This window comes from Macaca mulatta, chromosome 1 (assembly GCF_049350105.2).
Source record: "Macaca mulatta isolate MMU2019108-1 chromosome 1, T2T-MMU8v2.0, whole genome shotgun sequence".
In the NCBI taxonomy this organism is placed as follows: Eukaryota; Metazoa; Chordata; class Mammalia; order Primates; family Cercopithecidae; genus Macaca; species Macaca mulatta.
In genome coordinates, this window is record NC_133406.1 from 223,813,178 (window position 1) to 223,829,766 (window position 16,589).

At 51.3% G+C, this 16,589-nt stretch overlaps 1 long non-coding RNA gene and 1 pseudogene across 1 annotated transcript; both read right to left on the reverse strand.

The window, feature by feature from the left end:
* Positions 1–9,370: 9,370 nt before the first annotated feature.
* On the reverse strand, positions 9,371–15,678 carry LOC144335916 (uncharacterized). Its single transcript, XR_013407188.1, has 4 exons — positions 15,532–15,678; positions 12,584–12,779; positions 10,146–10,304; positions 9,371–9,456 (listed from the first exon to the last, which is right to left on the reverse strand). It is a non-coding gene; the product is annotated as an uncharacterized LOC144335916 (long non-coding RNA).
* Positions 10,848–11,570, reverse strand: LOC100427744 (uncharacterized; annotated as a pseudogene).
* Positions 15,679–16,589: the final 911 nt, after the last annotated feature.

Sequence of the window (16,589 nt, forward strand, 5' to 3'; positions counted from 1 at the left end):
CCACCTGTGATCCTTATCAAATCTTTTAACCTCTCTGTGACTCAGCTGCCTCATGTGTAAGTTGGCAGCTGTAACAGTAGTACCTGTCCCACTGTGTTGATGTGGGAAAGACATGAGTTATATGTAAGAAGATTAGCACAGCTCCTGGCACTTGGTGTTCACTAAAATGCTAACAACTATGACTTGTATCCGCATTTGGCAGGTAAGAGAATCATGGCCGTAGTTCTCACTGCTAGTAAGTGGTAGAGTTAGAACTTCCACGCAGGTTCACCTGTCTCACCACACAACACCACCCCCACCAGGTGAGGGAAGGCCCTTGTGCCCAGACTCCACAGACAGCAGAAGCCACCCCAGGCAAGCATTCTTGGGGAGCCAGAGAGGAGGGAACTTGAAAAAGAGCTCAGAGCAATGACCTGGGAGCATGGACTCATTTCTGAAAATCCCTCTTCTTTCAGCTCAGCACAGCAAGCTTCAGCCTGTTCTGAGGCTCTTTGCAGAACTTCATTTGTTAATTTGACAAGTGTTTGTGAATCGTCTTTTATGCGTTCGGCACTCATTTAGGTGGTGAGGATACAACTACGAACAAAAGAGACCATGGTTCCTACTCTGATGACATTTATATTCTGGGGGAGACAGACCATAGGTGAAGTTAAATGAGTAAAGTGTGTATGACATTAGATGGTGCACTGAGGTTCTTCCCATTATTCAAGCGAGGGATGGCGTGACTTGGTCCCAGGGTAACAGGGAAGGTGGTGGGAAGTGGTTGGATCCCGAATGTATCTTGAAGGTAGAGCCGATGAGGTTTGCTGATGAGTTGGATGTGGGTGTGAGAGAGAGAGTGGTCAAGGATCACTGGAGTATTTGGGACCTGAGCAACTAGAAGGATGGAGTTGTCATCAGAGAGATGGGGAAGGCTGCAGGAAGGAAAGCAGGGCAGGGAGCTTGGCCATTCTCTGTTGGACTCATTCAACATGAGATGTCTGTTAGCCAAAGCTTGGGGTAGAGGTGGTGAATTGCAGGTGACATGTTCCCTTCATATCGGGCATCAGGGGTGATGAGAAGAGCCGTTCCCTCTGGAATCACAGGACACCCCTCCTCAGTAATGTGGTCCTCTCCTTCCAGGGGGCTGTTATACAGAGTGGAAAAGGGGGCACAGAAACCAGAACTCTGGTGTCCACAGGGCTGGGGTGGGAGGGCAGCAAAGAGCAAGAGAGAGAGAGACAGAGGAGAAACAGCCTTGCCTGAGGAGTTGTCAGTCTGATGGAAGATGTGGGGGACACACAGTCCCTGCCTGCAGGAACCCCAGCCTGATTAGGGAAACAGGAAATGTTAAAATGGCATACACCTTTTTTTGGTTACTTTTGATTTTGAAGATCTTTTTGAAATAATCTTTCTTATTGCAAATATTATTGATCTGCAAATTCATTACACCTAAAGGCACCAAGACAAAGTCTAATTTTACCCCATGGATACAGAACTCAGAGAAACAGGTGTTCAGGGATGGTTTTCCATCACCCAAACCCCAAACCCCAATTTACCAGGACCTCAGTCATTTTGTTTAATAGCATTTATTGACATAATCATGTCCATTTCATATGGAATGGAATGCGGAGTGGAAAAAGCAGGTTCCTGCAGAACATGTGGGTGTGTTCCCATTAGAGAAGATTAAACGGATGGGTGGGTGGGTGGATGGATGGATGGATGGATGGATGGATGGATGGATGGATGGATGGATGTGTGGGTGGATGGAGGGACAGAGAGATGGATAGGTGAACGATAGGAAAAAGGGAGGGAGGAAGAAAGGCAGGCTGGTGCATAAAGAGCTCTCTAAAAAGATGATGATGATGATGGTGATGATGACAACAATAACGATGATGCAAACACATATATGGCCCTCACCATGTGCCACTGTTTTAAGACCTTTCTATGTATTTATTTACCTAATCCTCACAATAATACTGGGTGGCAGGTATCAATCAAGCCTGGAATCCCAAGTTCAAATAGACCACATGGATGTGCAGGATGTGCCCTTGGCCAGTTGTGGGCAGGGCAAGGGCCCAGGTAGGTCATGGTGTCTTAAAAGAATGTTCTTTGGGCCGGGCGCAGCGGCTCATGCCTGTAATCCCAGCACTTTGGGAGGCCAAGGCGGGTGGATCATGAGTCAAGAGTTTGAGACCAGCCTGGCCAACATGGTGAAACCCTGTCTTTACTAAGAATACAAAAATTAGCCGGATGTGGTAGCAGGCACCTGTAATTCCAGCTACTCGGGAGGCTGAGGCAGGAGAATTGCTTGAACCTGGGAGGTGGAGGTTACAGTGAGCCAAGATTGCACCATTGCACTCCAGCCTGGGCAACAGAGCAAGACTCTGTCTCGGAAAAAAAAAAAAAAAAAAAAAAAAAAAGAATGTTCTTTGAGATAGAAGAAAGAGAAAGGGGGCAAGGAGGGAAGAGCAGAGGATAGGTAGGGAGGAGGAGAGGAGGATTGGCACATCTCTATTTTACAGCGAAAGAAACTGAGGCACAGAGAAGTTGAAGACCCTCCCAAGTCAACGGTTGGAAGTTGGTCCCATTGGGATTTGAGACCAGGCCATCTGACCCTGGTGGGCTGATTGTTGACTAGATCCCTGGGAGGCAGAATATCAGGTCATTTCTTCCCCATGCTTGTGTGTATTGTTTGAATCACTTTCATGAGCAAACAACATTTTTACTGTTGGAAAAAAAAAATGAAGTCACCCTCATTATTCTCTCTTCAAGGAAAAATAAGATGCGTTTCCTCCTTTTGGCTTCTCTCCCCACCCTCTGCTAGTCCCTCCCCGCCTCCCTTTTTCATTCTTCCAGCTCAAAGAACATTCTTTTAAGACACCATGACCCGCCTGGGCCCCTGCCCTGCCTACAGCTCACAAACACCACAACCTGCACACCCATGCTGTGGTCGCTTTGAACTTGGGATTTCAGCCTTGATCGGTCAGACTGGGGAGGAGCGAGGGTGGCAGACCTCTGTGACATCACTGCCCCCTTCTCCTCTGGAGGAGGACATAAACCTGGGAGGCCGGCCCCACTTGGCCTGAAACGGGGCCCCATGCAGGGTACAGCCCGCTGCCCAATGACTAGGGGACTCTAAGATGACCCCAGGAAGCCCCTGGAACAACCCAAGAAACCGCTATAGGGAAAGTGTCTGGTGCTGGGGCTGCAATGGCCAGGGCCTCATTTTCCCTCTTCTTCAACAATTTTTTTTTTTTGAGCACCTAAAATGTGCCAGACATTATTCTGGCCCTGGGGATACCACAGTGAATAAAATAGACCCAGCCCCTGCCCTCATGGGGCATCCCGGAGGGCAGGCAGGTAGAAAGCTGGTGGGATAGAAACTGCGATATCGGGAAGTGATTCGGACAAATAAAATAGAAGAGAGGAGGGGATGGGGTGCTGTTTTAAGTCAAGTGATCAGAGAAGGCCAATCTGAAGAAATGATATTGGAGCAGAGATCTGGAAATGAGACCTTAGTGATAATGACATAAACATTTATTTGGTGACTATAGATTTTGAAGGTCTTTTTTGAAATAATCTTTCCTATTGCAAACGTTATTGATCTGCAAAGTACATTACACCTAAAGGCACCAAGGCAAGTTCTAAGTTTACCCCACGGATACAGAGCCCCGGAAAACAGGTGTCTACGGACTAAGATTCCATGAACCTAGTGTGGCAAGCCGGGTTTCCATTAGCAGCCAGAGCAGCCACTCTCTGTCTCTCACACACACAGAGAGAGCCCTTTCCTCTCATTCTCATGAATGCATAAGTTAAACATTAGAGAACTGAAGAAAATGGTGTCCAAGTATGAGGGCTGGAATGTGAAAACAAACCCGTTAAGACCACGCCTGGGTTTTCTCAGACCCGAAAGTCTGATGAAATAATGAAAGTATTCTTACACATACACCTCATACCAGGGCCCATTTAGGATTAAGAAACTTTCTGCTGGGCGCAGTGGCTCATGCCTGGAATCCCAGCACTTTGGGAGGCTGAGGTGCATGGATCACTTGAAGCTAGGAGTTCCAGACCAGCCTGGGCAACATGGCAAAACCCCATCTCTACTAAAAAAATAAACTAGCCAGATGTGGTGGTGTGCACCTGTAGTCCCAGCTACTCAGGAGGCTGAGACATGAGAATTGGTGGAACCCAGGGGCAGAGGTAGCAGTCAGCTGAGATCACGTCACTGTACTCCAGCCTGGGCAACAGAGTGAGGCTCTGTCTCAAAAAAAAATTAAGAAACTTTCCAAGGCTCTAGAAAAAGCTTCCCAGACCCTAGACCCTAAAGATTAGATAAAGATGGAATGAAACAGACCTACTCGCTGGTAAGGTGTACTCCCACACGTAGGCATACAGCTTAGAATGTATACAACACTGGAGAAAAACTTGTACTTTCAAGTGGGTCTGGTGAGTTACTCCGACCTTCTCCCTGTAACCGGTTGCAGAAATAAAATCCCTTCTTTCTCAATCTGTCTGCATCTCCTTATTGGACCACGAGAGCAAGCAGCCTGACCTCCTTCATCCAGAAACACTAGGATCACCCCCCACAACTCCCCAGTCTCCCTATCTACAAAATGGGTTGTTACGCTAGATCAGAGTTTTCAAACTCAGACACCTTCGGGGGGCAGGCAGATTATATCAATGTGTGACGTTACCAGCTGGGAGACAATAGGGACGGGTGGTCACTGCTGCAGAGGGAACAGAGCCTGCTGGGTTAATGAGAAACATTAAGTCAGTGTTTCTCAGGAACAGAATACTGAGGTCAAACAAAACCCACCGGTAGGCCAGACCCAGCCCTTGGGCCATGAGTTTGGGCCCCTAGCATTGGTTATTGTGTGTTGGTGGGTAAGGAGAGGGGTGGACGGAATAACTCTGGCTGGGGAAGTCATTTGATACCCTTGAGGGTAAGCAATGTGGGCCCCAGGGAGCCTTGGCACCATCGGGGCATGGAAATTGCCTGCCTCAGACCTTGGGACCAATCAGGGTAGGTTCTGGGGCTACTCTTGTGTTGCTGACACTAGCTGTGGGCTCTTCTGGTCCGGGAGACCTCTCCCTAACACACACACACACACGCTGCCTGCTGTGCCTGAGCTCACCTAGGACTCCATGGAGGAAGGTAGGGAGGATCAGCAGAGCCCAGTTCTTGTAACCCCCTGTCTGAGGCCATTCTCCCCTTCCAGCACCCCCAGGGCACCACAGGGACAGTTTCACTTGTTCTCCAGGATCCTCCAACTTCAAGCTGGAAGGGTCCCCGAAACTATCAATGCAGTCCCTTCACTTCCATCTGGGTAAACCACAGCACGGAGAGAAGCAGTGACTCACCCAGGGTGACACAGTAAAGTCACAAGAAGCCAGATTTGGATCCAAAGTCTTCATTCATTCAACAAACATCTATGAGGCACTTTTTATATGCAGGTGCTGTTCCAGAAATCAGAGTCCTGGACATCTGCTGAGTCTGCTCAGCTCCCTGTGTTGACCCAACCCCTTCCTGTGCTCCTGGCACCCAGGGCAGGATCCCGGACCTTCTGGTGAATGGGGGAGAAACCTTGGGGGTTCTGACTTGGCCATTGTGAGAAAATAGGGACCCACTGATTACCACAGGGCCAGAGGGTGGGCTGGAGTCTCTAATGGCAGGAAGTGGTGAGGACCATGAGTCACCCAACTCAATCCACACTGTCCCCTCAGCACCCAAAATCCAGACCAGGCTCTGCTGGGCACCGCGGACCTGCAGGAATTACCCATTCCCTCCTCAGGTCCGGGGACATCCCGGACTCCGTGCGCCAGCATCAGCAAGCAGTGTTAATGACACCATTCATGGGGCAGGGTGGGACATGGCACAGCCCCAGCTGAGCAGGCTTGTGTCCTCTGCCCTCGGGGGGCTGTGACCAGGCGAGTCATCCCCACAGGTGGCCAACTCAGCAGCCTCCAAGCACATCGGCCCCTTCCCTGCCCCCAGCTGACTTTTCCCATCTCAGCAAATGGCGCCACCTCCACCCTAGTCACCCAAGCCAGCCCAGGCAACCTCTCCCTCCCACTCCCCCACACCGCCTAACCGTCAGCTCTACCTCCCAAACATCTCTTGACCCTTCCCTTCCTCTTTGCCCCCATCCTCACCTCCACCATCACCATCCTGGTTCCAGCCACCATCTCTCAGCTGAGACCTCAGCAGCTCCTGGTCTCCCTGGCCCCAGGCTTACTGCATTCCTTGCCGCAAGCAGTCATGTTCCCTCCGACACGTGTATCCGATTGCATCATTCTCCTGCTGAAAAGCCTTCCCTGGATCCCCCCAAGATAGAGAAGGACTAAGGGGCCCTACCATCTAGGGTTCCAATCTGGGCCCAGCTGTTTCTCCAATTTCAGGGCTCTGGGCAAGTGATTTAACGTCTCCAAGGCTCAGTCTCCTAAATGGTAAAATTTGAATTAATTACTTAATTTATTTATTTATTTATTATTTTGAGATGGAGTCTCACTTTGTAGTCCAGGCTGGAGTACAGTGGCACAATCTCGCCTCACTGCAACTTCTGCCACTCAGATTCAAGCAATCCTCCTGCCTCAGCCTTCCATGTAGCTAGGATGACAAGCATGTGCCACCACGCCCAGGTAATTTTTGTATTTTTAGTAGAGACAGGGTTTCGCTGTGTTAGCCAGGCTGGTCTGGAACTCCTGACCTCAGGTGATCCGCCTGCCTCAGCCTCCCAAAGTGCTGAGATTACAGGTGTGAGCCACTGCGCCTGGCTTAAAATCTGGAATAATTTAGAAGTAAGAAATAACATATGTAAAAGGTGCCTGGCATATGCTTGATGCTCAAGACATAGACACTTTGTGTGGCATTCAAGGCCCCTGAGACCAGCCTCTGAGGGACCTCTTTTCACTCAGTGCCCAACCTTTGTCCCGATCAAAATTCCTCTGGGCATTCCTGCTGCCCCCACTGGGGGATTGCTCCCTGATCTGGGAGTCTTCGTGAATCTCTGCCCATCACCAACCTTCCTGCCCTCCCCTTCCCTTCCCTAACTCCACCTTTTCCCCTCCAGCACCCACTCCACAGGAAGACTCAGCATTTCCACTTCTTTTATAGATTTACATCCCACATCCTAATAAAAAAAAATTAAGACTGCCCATAAAGTATACCCTGAATAAGGTGAGTTTTTTTGTTTTTTGTTTTTTGTTTTTCAAGTGAGGAAATTAAGTCAAATAATGAGGAAAGAAAGAAAAAGACAGGTCTGGACATCCTGTCCGGTTGGTAGATTTCACCGTGAGTTCCCTGGTGGCCCAGGAGAAAAAGAAAATATAACTGGTTTTAGGAATCATGGTGTTCACAAAGTAAAACTCAACCAGTTGAGGGGGAAAAGCCCTGCTCTTCTAGGCCCTGAGAACTGAGAGAAATCCATCCCTTCCCACCTTGGGTGGGGTTTAATGGATGGGGAAAGTGTGGAATATTGAACCATCTGGTTCACAGCATCCTTATATTCGGGTCTGGCTTGATCCATGGGTTTATTTTGGGATGGGATGTCTATAGAAATATGAGTTTTGGGCCGGGCACGGTGGTTCACGCCTGTGAGCACTTTGGGAGGCCGAGGTGGGCGGATCACGAGGTCCGGAGATCGAGACTATCCTGGCTAACATGGTGAAACCCCGTCTCTACTAAAAATACAAAAAATTAGCCAGGTGTGGTGGTGGGTACCTGTAGTCCCAGCTACTCGGGAGGCTGAGGCAGGAGAATGGCATGAACTGGGGAGATAGAGCTTGCAGTGAGCCGAGATGGTGCCACTGCACTCCATCCTGGGCAACAGAGCGAGACTCCGTCTCAAAAAAAAAAGAAAGAAATATGTGTTTTGGGTCCTTCAGACTCTTCTCCATGAGAATCCTCTGTTTTTTTTTTTTGTTTTTGTTTTTTTTTTTTTTTTTTTTTTTTGAGACGGAGTCTCACTCTGTCGCCCAGGCTGGAGTGCAGTGGCCTGATCTCAGCTCACTGCAAGCTCCGCCTCCCGGGTTCACGCCATTCTCCTGCCTCAGCCTCCCGAGTAGCTGGGACCACAGGCGCCCGCCAGCTCGCCCGGCTAGTTTTTTGTATTTTTTATTTTTTTTATTTTTATTTTTTTTTTTTGAGACGGAGTCTCGCTCTGTCGCCCAGGCTGGAGTGCAGTGGCCGGATCTCAGCTCACTGCAAGCTCTGCCTCCTGGGTTCACGCCATTCTCCTGCCTCAGCCTCCCGAGTAGCTGGGACTACAGGCCCCCACCACCTCGCCCGGCTAGTTTTTTGTACTTTTTAGTAGAGACGGGGTTTCACCGTGTTAGCCAGGATGGGCTCGATCTCCTGACCTCGTGATCCGCCCGTCTCGGCCTCCCAAAGTGCTGGGATTACAGGCTTGAGCCACCGCGCCCAGCCGTTTTTTGTATTTTTTAGTAGAGACGGGGTTTCACTGTGTTAGCCAGGATGGTCTCGATCTCCTGACCTTGTGATCCACCCGTCTCGGCCTCCCAAAGTGCTGGGATTACAGGCTTGAGCCACCGCGCCCGGCCTGAGAATTCTTTGTTTTAACCAAACCTTTGTTTGAATAGTGCCAGGGAACGTGTGGTTTCCCTCCCGGATATTGGCTCTTCCTTGCAGCTGACAGAGCAGCGACCCAAAGTCATCTAAAAGTCAGCCAACCTGGGGCTAGAGTTGAGGTCCCACCGTGAGAATCAGCACAGGTCCAGCACCTTCTACTGATTCACTAAGAGCTGGGGGACACTCATACCTGGAAAGGGGGTGGGGGACAACACCTCTGTAGGGTATCCCCAGTGCAGGACTCACATATCGGCAGCCCCTTCGGTGAAGGCCCCTTGGACCGGCTGCCTCCTTGAACATGTGGAGACAGAGGCAGAGAGTGACTTGCCATAAACCACACAGCCAGGGAGAGGCAAACCGAGGTAAAAGACAGAAAACCAGAGTTAGAAACTTGAATTCTTGGGCCCCTTGCCACGCTTTCTCGAAAAACTCTTCTTTTTCTTTCACAGGGGCAGCTCTGCCTAATGGAGACTCTCCATCTAGATCCGGCCCATCTGCTGTGGTTCTCACGATCCAGGTTGCTGGCGAGACACTGTCTCACAAGACCTTCATGCGACAGAAGGGCCCAGCATCTTTCCCAAAATCACTCGTTTATTCAGCAGACATTTCTTGGGCCCCTAGCATGGGCCAGGTAATGAACAGATGAAGAGGAGCTGGTCGCAGTCTGCTTTATAGGTGAGCGTGGTTGATGGGGAGTGTGGAAATGTGAACATATTGTTAGCAGGGAGTTGGTTATTCCACCATGATAAAGGGAGGGAAGGGATACTAATAATGGGAGCCAGCATTTATTGAGCACTTATGGTATGCCAGCTCTGACTAAGCACTTTGCAGACATCATCCTTAATCCTTGCAACAGACCTGGGAGGGGAGCACTGCTATTGTCCCTGCTTTGCAGAGGGGGAAAATCTAGTGTCAGAGTTTAAGCAATGTGGCCAAGGTCTCTTGCTAATTAGGATGGAAGCAGAGAAGCAACCCCAGTCCATGGAACTTCGGAGCTTGTATTTTAGTTGCTACATCCAACTGGCTCCGAGGAGGATGAGGCCAGAGGGTGCCTGTGTCCCTTCATGGGTTGCTGGTGCTTACAGGCTGCAGGGACTGCCAGCCCCAGCCCCTCCCATTGTGTCACACACCCCCAGCTTCAGCCCTGCCAAAGATGTCATTGTCTGGTGTGTGGTCCCTTGGCCCCCAGCAGCCCTCCTGGACAGAGGCCTGGTGGCAACAGGGTTCAAGAGACCCCCAGTTTCCAGCTGTCCCCACACCATTAAGGTCCTCTGAGCACTGGCCACCCAACTCCATCACCCCTTAGAGCCTGGAGCCTCCCAGGGCACGAGTGCAGAACTTCCAGTTCCTGCCGGCCTTGGAAAGGGCCTGGGTTGGGGTCTAGCCCAGAGCTAGGAAAGAGGCCCATCTGAGAAAGGGCCCTGATGGCTGGGGTGAGGGAATGGGGGTACACACACTCCCAGAAAGTCAGGACAGGAGAAAGCTAGAGATAACTCACAAGTCCCAGGGGCTTTGCATTTAACGCAGATGATATAGTAGACACTCAGGACAAAGCAGGCAGGTGTCAAAGCCCTACCTGCTCATCTCCTCCTCTCCAGAAGGCCCTGTAACCCTGGTGCAGCAGCCTGAGGTTGCATAGATCCTCTCAGAAAGTCACCAGTCTGTTTGTCACTAATAAGAAGGCCCAGAGAGGGCAAGCAATTGGCCCAAGGCCACACAGCCCATGTTCTTTCCCCTACAACCAGGGAGAGAGGAAGTGGCACCGGGGGTGGAGGGGAAGAAACAATGGTTACAAGTGGGGCAAGCCACACCAGTAGTGGACAGAGCATGGGGACAGTGGCAGGCCCCACCCAAGGCTACCACTCATCATCTGGGTGACCATGGTAGACGCTTCACCACTCTGGGCCTTTACAATACATGCCCCTTGACACCTCCCAGGGAGGTGGCTGTGCTTATCTCCTAATCTGCTGATATTTATAAAGCACCACCAGGCACTCAGTACATATTAGTCCCCATCCTGATCCCTCGTGATCTACCTCCTCCAGGAAGCCCTCCCAGATGTCTCTGGCTCCCAGGGAATGTGCTGTTCTCTAAGCAGCCCCCACAGGCTCCTGGGCTGGGAAATTACCTGTTTCAACTCTATTCCCCTTGTCACTCTGGTAAGTAGGACTGCACATTCCAAAAGGACACGGAAAGAGACCTGCTAGGCCTTTGGCTCAGGGGACCAGGAAGCTGATGTCAGTGAAAAACATCTAGATTTGCAGTGGTATGAGAGCTCTCAGCCGCCCATCCCACAGCTGGCCAGTAGCCCCCACGTTCCCTGGGAAAAGGATTCAGCTGCTGCTCAGCAGAGCTCTTAGTCTGGCCCCCATTGCCCTGACTGGGGCACTCAGCGTCATCTGACAGGAGAGTTCCTGCTTCTTCGCACCCCAGTCTGGGCCTGTGGCTCAGTGAAGCCAGAGGGGCCCCTGGAGAGGACAGCATGGGAGGAGAACGGGAGTGCAGGGGACAAAGACATACAGAGAAATGAACGGAAACAGAAAGAAGCAGACTGAAAATAGAGAGACAGAGACAGAGAAAGCCCAAAACAGGGACAAAAGAGAGAGAGAGAGAACCCGGCGAAGGAAGAGAGATGAAGAGAAAGGCAGAGACAGTGAGGTGCAAAGAGAGACTGAGAGAACCAGAGACTGAGATGGGGAGGGACAAACTGAAGGACAGAGGGAGGAACAGAACAAAGAAAGACAGAGACCCTGCGAGGGAGAGCAAGAGACAGCTCCCAGGCAGGCAGAACAGAGCCCAGGAACCCTGGGGCCCCAGAGCCCATGTGCTCCCTCTCCACTTTCCGCTTCCCTGGGGGCTCCCCTTTCCCAAGCCTGCTGTTCCCGGCACTCAGGCAGGGCCCGGGGAGACAAGTAATGATCACTGAACTTGTGCGTGGGCTGGGCGCTGGGGCCACGCCCCCTTGACACCTCCCAGGTGGATGGTTGTACTTATCCCTCATGTGCAGATGAAGAAACTGAGGTGGGGAGCCATCAGGTAACTCAGTCAATAACACCGAATGTTAGGGTGCAGGCAAGAGGGTCATGGATAAGGAGACTGAGGCCCAGAGAGGGGTGGTGCCTGGCTCTGGGTCACACAGCAGCCAGCTGCAGAGCCTGGGGCTGGAAGCCGGTTCCCCTGGTACCTTGCCTGGCTCCTAAGAAAACAAAGCGAATCTCATTAAGTCTTTGGTAATGAGGCTCCAGGTCTTATCAGACGGGCGGTGGCCAACACTCTAGAAACTGTCAACGCCCCCTCCGCATTCTCCATGCCCACCTCCTGCCTCCCACTCTCTTTTCTGGGAAGGCGCCTCTGGGACCACCCAAACTCGCCCTCTCTTCTAGGAACCAGGCCCCTGTCAGTGGCATCTCCATCTCCCCACACCCTGCTCTCCAGCCTGGACACCCGTGTAGAACCGACAAGCAGCAGGGTGGCCATTTGTACACCCCCCACAGTGACATCAGCGAAGCGTGTCCTCAGGCTCCCCCCAAAGACCTAGGCCCCCTGGAGAAAGGGAGGGAGGGCCAGCACGCTGACTCACATTGAGTGGCAGCTCTTGGCACACACCTTCGCTCGCCGTGGCCTCTTGCATCCCACAAGGAAGGGACAGGTGAGCAAAGCGTGGCTAAGAGAGGAAGAGAGTCCCACAGGTCATCCAGGCAAGTCGCCCGACCCTGAGCTCATGCTCCTGCCATTACCAGGACCCCAGACTATTTTCCTGTGTGTCCTGGTCCCATCCCTGTCCTGAGCCAAAGTGTGGGCCGCCTCGCCCTGCAGCCCTTCCTCCTCCACGTATATGCCCTGTGTCCTGGGATACAGCAGGCCGGGAAGAGGGGGACCCTTCCTGGCTGGGGGCAAGACAAGTCAGAGATCCTCTTGGGCCATGGTGGTCCAGTCTAGGCGGTGGTTTTCCTGTCTGCATCATTTGGGTGGAGGGGGTAGCATGATAGCCTCTGAGGGTCCTTAGGCTCCAACCTCTCCTGAACTTCACCTTGCCTGCATGTCCTCTGGGGCCTGGGGTCCTCATTTCCACCCTCCAAGGTGGCCCTGGTGCCTCGTAGGCTGATCCCAGGTTTCCAGAGCCTTCAGGAGACGGCACTTCTGGCTCCCGGGGGTCAGGGAGCATCTAGGCATGGACGCTGTGATCTGCCTGGCCTCTTGCCCCAGCCTCCTGACCCATGGAGGGAGGGGGTTGGGAACAAGAATGCAGGGAGTCTGCCTGAGGCTGCTCAGGGCTGCACCACACACCCTCACGTGTCCCCAACCTGGCATGCTGCTCCTGGCGTGGGATGCAGCCTCATGTCCTCTCAGAACTCCCAATCTGGGGCTGGCAGCGTCTGGCAGAGTCTGATGCAGACGCAGAGATTACAAGACAGCTCTTCCCAGACAAGCATGATGCCCAAAAAACCACCAAGATGGCTAAATAGCAGAAAGGAGCTTTACCGGTGGTATGAATTTGCACACCAGGAAGAGACGGTCTCTGGCGTGCTCCGGAGGTGCTCTCTCTCGGGAGAGGAAAAGGGCAGGTTGGGTTTTGTGCCTCTCGGAGCCCGTATCACGCAATAGAGTCATACATATTCAGCAGGTTTGGGGAAAAGGCTATCTATATTTATGAAGGGAGGGGAGCGTATGCACACAAGCACACCCCACGTTCACTTTGGGCTAGGGTTCTAGTACTAAAATGAGGTGGAATTTGGTTCTTTACAGCAAAAGGTGTAGGACACAAAGACATTTTGTTTGCGGACTCTATAAGCTGCTGAAATGGCTTAAGGACTGCAGTTGCGTATCAGAAGAGGATGTTTGAGGCTAGGTGCAATGGCTCATGCCTCTAATCCCAGCACTTTGGGAGACCAAGGCGGGTGGATTGCTTGGAGTTTGAGACCAGCCTGAGCAACATGGCGAAACCCCATCTCTACAAAAAATACAAGAAAATTACCCAGGCAAGGTGGTGCATGCCTATAATCCCAGCTACTTGGGAGGCTGAGGTGTAAGGATCATATGAGCCTGGAAGGTCGAGGATGCAGTGAGCCGTGTTCATGCCACTGAACAGCAGCTTGGGCAACAGAGTGAGACCCTGTCTCCAAAAAAAAAAAAAAAAGGAAGAAGAAGAAGAGGAAGACAAAGGAGGAGGAGAAGAGGAAGAAGAAAAAGAAGAGGAAGAAGAAGAAGACGAACGAAGACGAAGAAAGAAGAAGATGAAGATGAAGACGACGATGACGACAAAGAAGAAGAAGATGAAGACGAAGACGACGACGACGACAAAGAAGCAGAAGAGGAAGAGAGGAAGAGGAAGAGGAAGAGGAAGAGGAAGAAGAAGAAGAAGAAGAAGAAGAAGAAGAAGAAGAAGAAGAAGAAGAAGAAGAAGAAGAAGAAGAAGAAGAAGAAGAAGAAGAAGAAAATGTTTGTAAGGCAGTTCCTCCCTCTGGTCAGAGCTATAGTGGTCTGGGTTGTAAATCCAAGTCAGGAAGGATGAGACGATTTGCCTGACAGCTCTTATTATTGGGAGTTTAGCAAGGGTGTGGTTATTTTTGAGATGGAGTCTCACTCACTCTGTTACCCACGCTGGAGTGCAGTGGCGCAATCTTGGCTCACTGCAAACTCCACCTCCCAGGTTCAAGCAATTCTCCTGCCTCAGCCTCCTGAGCAGCTGGGATGACAGGCGTGCACCACCACCACCCAGCTAATTTTTGTATTTTCGGTAAAGACGGGCTTGTCTCGAACTCCTGACTGCAAGTGATCCACCCACCTTAGTCTCACAAAGTGCTAGGATTACAGGCATGAGCCATCACGCCCGGCCAGGTGTGGTTATTCTTGCAGTGGTAGGAATTTAGGGAGTTGCCATGCCAACCAGGCCTTGAACCTTCTGCCTGTAGGTAACTTTTATTTCCTTAACCTTGGGGTCCATCTTAGTTGATAAAGGGGCATCTATTTTGGTGTCTCAGATGATGAACATAGAGGCCCCCCCCAGGACCATGGGCTCTAGGTCCAGCTGTGGTCGGGAGCCTTCCTGGGAGGTGACAGTGGAGCAGCAGGGTGAAGAAGGGACTGGGTGTCAGGCCTCTGTGTCCAGCACACCCCTTGTTTCCCTGTTGTCACTCTGGGCCAGCCCCACCCCCTACCTGCTCCCAGGTGTTCACAGTACCTCCTTCCTAGATAAGCTACAGACAATGTCAGAGCTGTTGGGCCCTTAATGACACATGGACCACTAGAGCAGAGAACTGAGAAGGAAGCTGGGTGGTACCAGGTGAGCTAGGAACAGGGCCCAGGCTAGAATGCAGGGCTTGTGCCCCGCCCAGTGCCCTGTGCACTGCCGTTTTGTGCCTGTTCTCAGACTCTAGGACACGATGCCCCCGAGCCTGCCAAGGTGCCCCCCATCATTCACGCACTGATTGGCCGTGGGCTTCTTTCATGTCCTGGGCCCGGCTTTCATGCATGCCCACCCCCTGTGGCCTCAGTGTGGCCCCTTCACTCCAATGTGTTGGCCTCTGTCCCCATGCCACTCACAGCCCCCCTTGAGTCCCCATCAGGGCTGGCAGCCTGAGGAGTGGGAGGGGAAGTCTGGCTGTGCCTGACATGGCAAGTTTTCCCAGGAGAGGTGAAGATTTCTAAACTGGACCCAGCTTTCCAGAGCATTCACCAGCCTGGTCCCACCCCCACTCCCCACCAAAGCATCTGCCCTCCTGGCTGGATCTGACTTACCCGCACTGAGCACCAGGAACTGGATTCCAGGGCCAAGAATTTGACCACATCCTGGTGAGTCCAGCCTGACATTCCCCAAAACAGGGTGGAAACCAAGGGAGGGATCAGCAGATGAGCACGCATTCAGCTGATGGAGTCAAGGAATCTTCTAAAAGCAGCACTCACTACAAGGGATTTAAAAACCCAGCCCAGAAAATAAGCATAGGGAAACCCTTGCTTTTCACTTTACCTGGGTTCTGAAGAAATCTTAAGAAAACTTTTGTAAGTAAATCGAAAGTTACTTTGGTGAGGGGAGTTGACCCCTTAATAGCCACCTTTATTTCTTGCTCATTCTAAATGCCTATCTCCTCCACCACGGTCGAGCTGTCTTCAAGAACGAGGGCCACATCATACTCTTTCTGATAACCCAGCACCCAGCACAGGGCCTGGCCCATTCATTATTGGTGCTCTTGGAATGAGCTGATGAATAAGCAAGTTAAATTTGCTAATAGAGGAGGTAACTCACAATCCTTATATCTGACAAAGAGCTCACCTCCGGGATTTATAAGAACAGCTACAAATAAATATGAAAAAGGCAAACCTCCTGAATTTTTAATGAGCAAAAAAAATTCGCCAGGCATGGTGGTTCACATCTGTAATCTCAGCACTTTGGGAGGCCAAGGTGGGTGGATCACCTGAAGTCAGGAGCTCGAGACTAGCCTGGCCAACATGGCAAAACCCCGTCTCTACTAAAAATACAAAAATTAGCCAGATGTGGTGGTGCACACCTATAGTCCCAGCTACTCAGGAGGCTGAGCTAGGAGAATGGCTTGTACCTAGGAGGTGGAGGTTGCAGTGAGTCAAGATTGCGCCACTGCACTCCAGCCTGGGCGACAGAGTGAGACTCCATCTCAAAAAACAAAACAAAACAAAACAAAAACAGTAAAAGAAACCAAGAGGCCAATAAACATAGGAAAAGATGCTTGACTTCTTTAGTCACCAGGGAAATGCAAAGGAAAACAAAAAGGAGACTCTACCACACTACCACCAGGATGGCCAAAGTTAAAAAGTCTCACAATACCAAGTGTTGGCAATGTGGATGTGGAAAAAACAGAACTCTCAGACACTCCCTGTGAGAAAGGAAATTGGTAGGATCACATTGGAAAACTGTTGGCAGTATCTGTTAGAGTTGGAGCACAACACATATTTTCCCTGTGATAGGTGTCCCCGCCCAAATCTCATATCAAATCATGATCCCCATGTGTCAAGGGAAGAATCTGGTGGGAGGTGATTGGAGCATGGG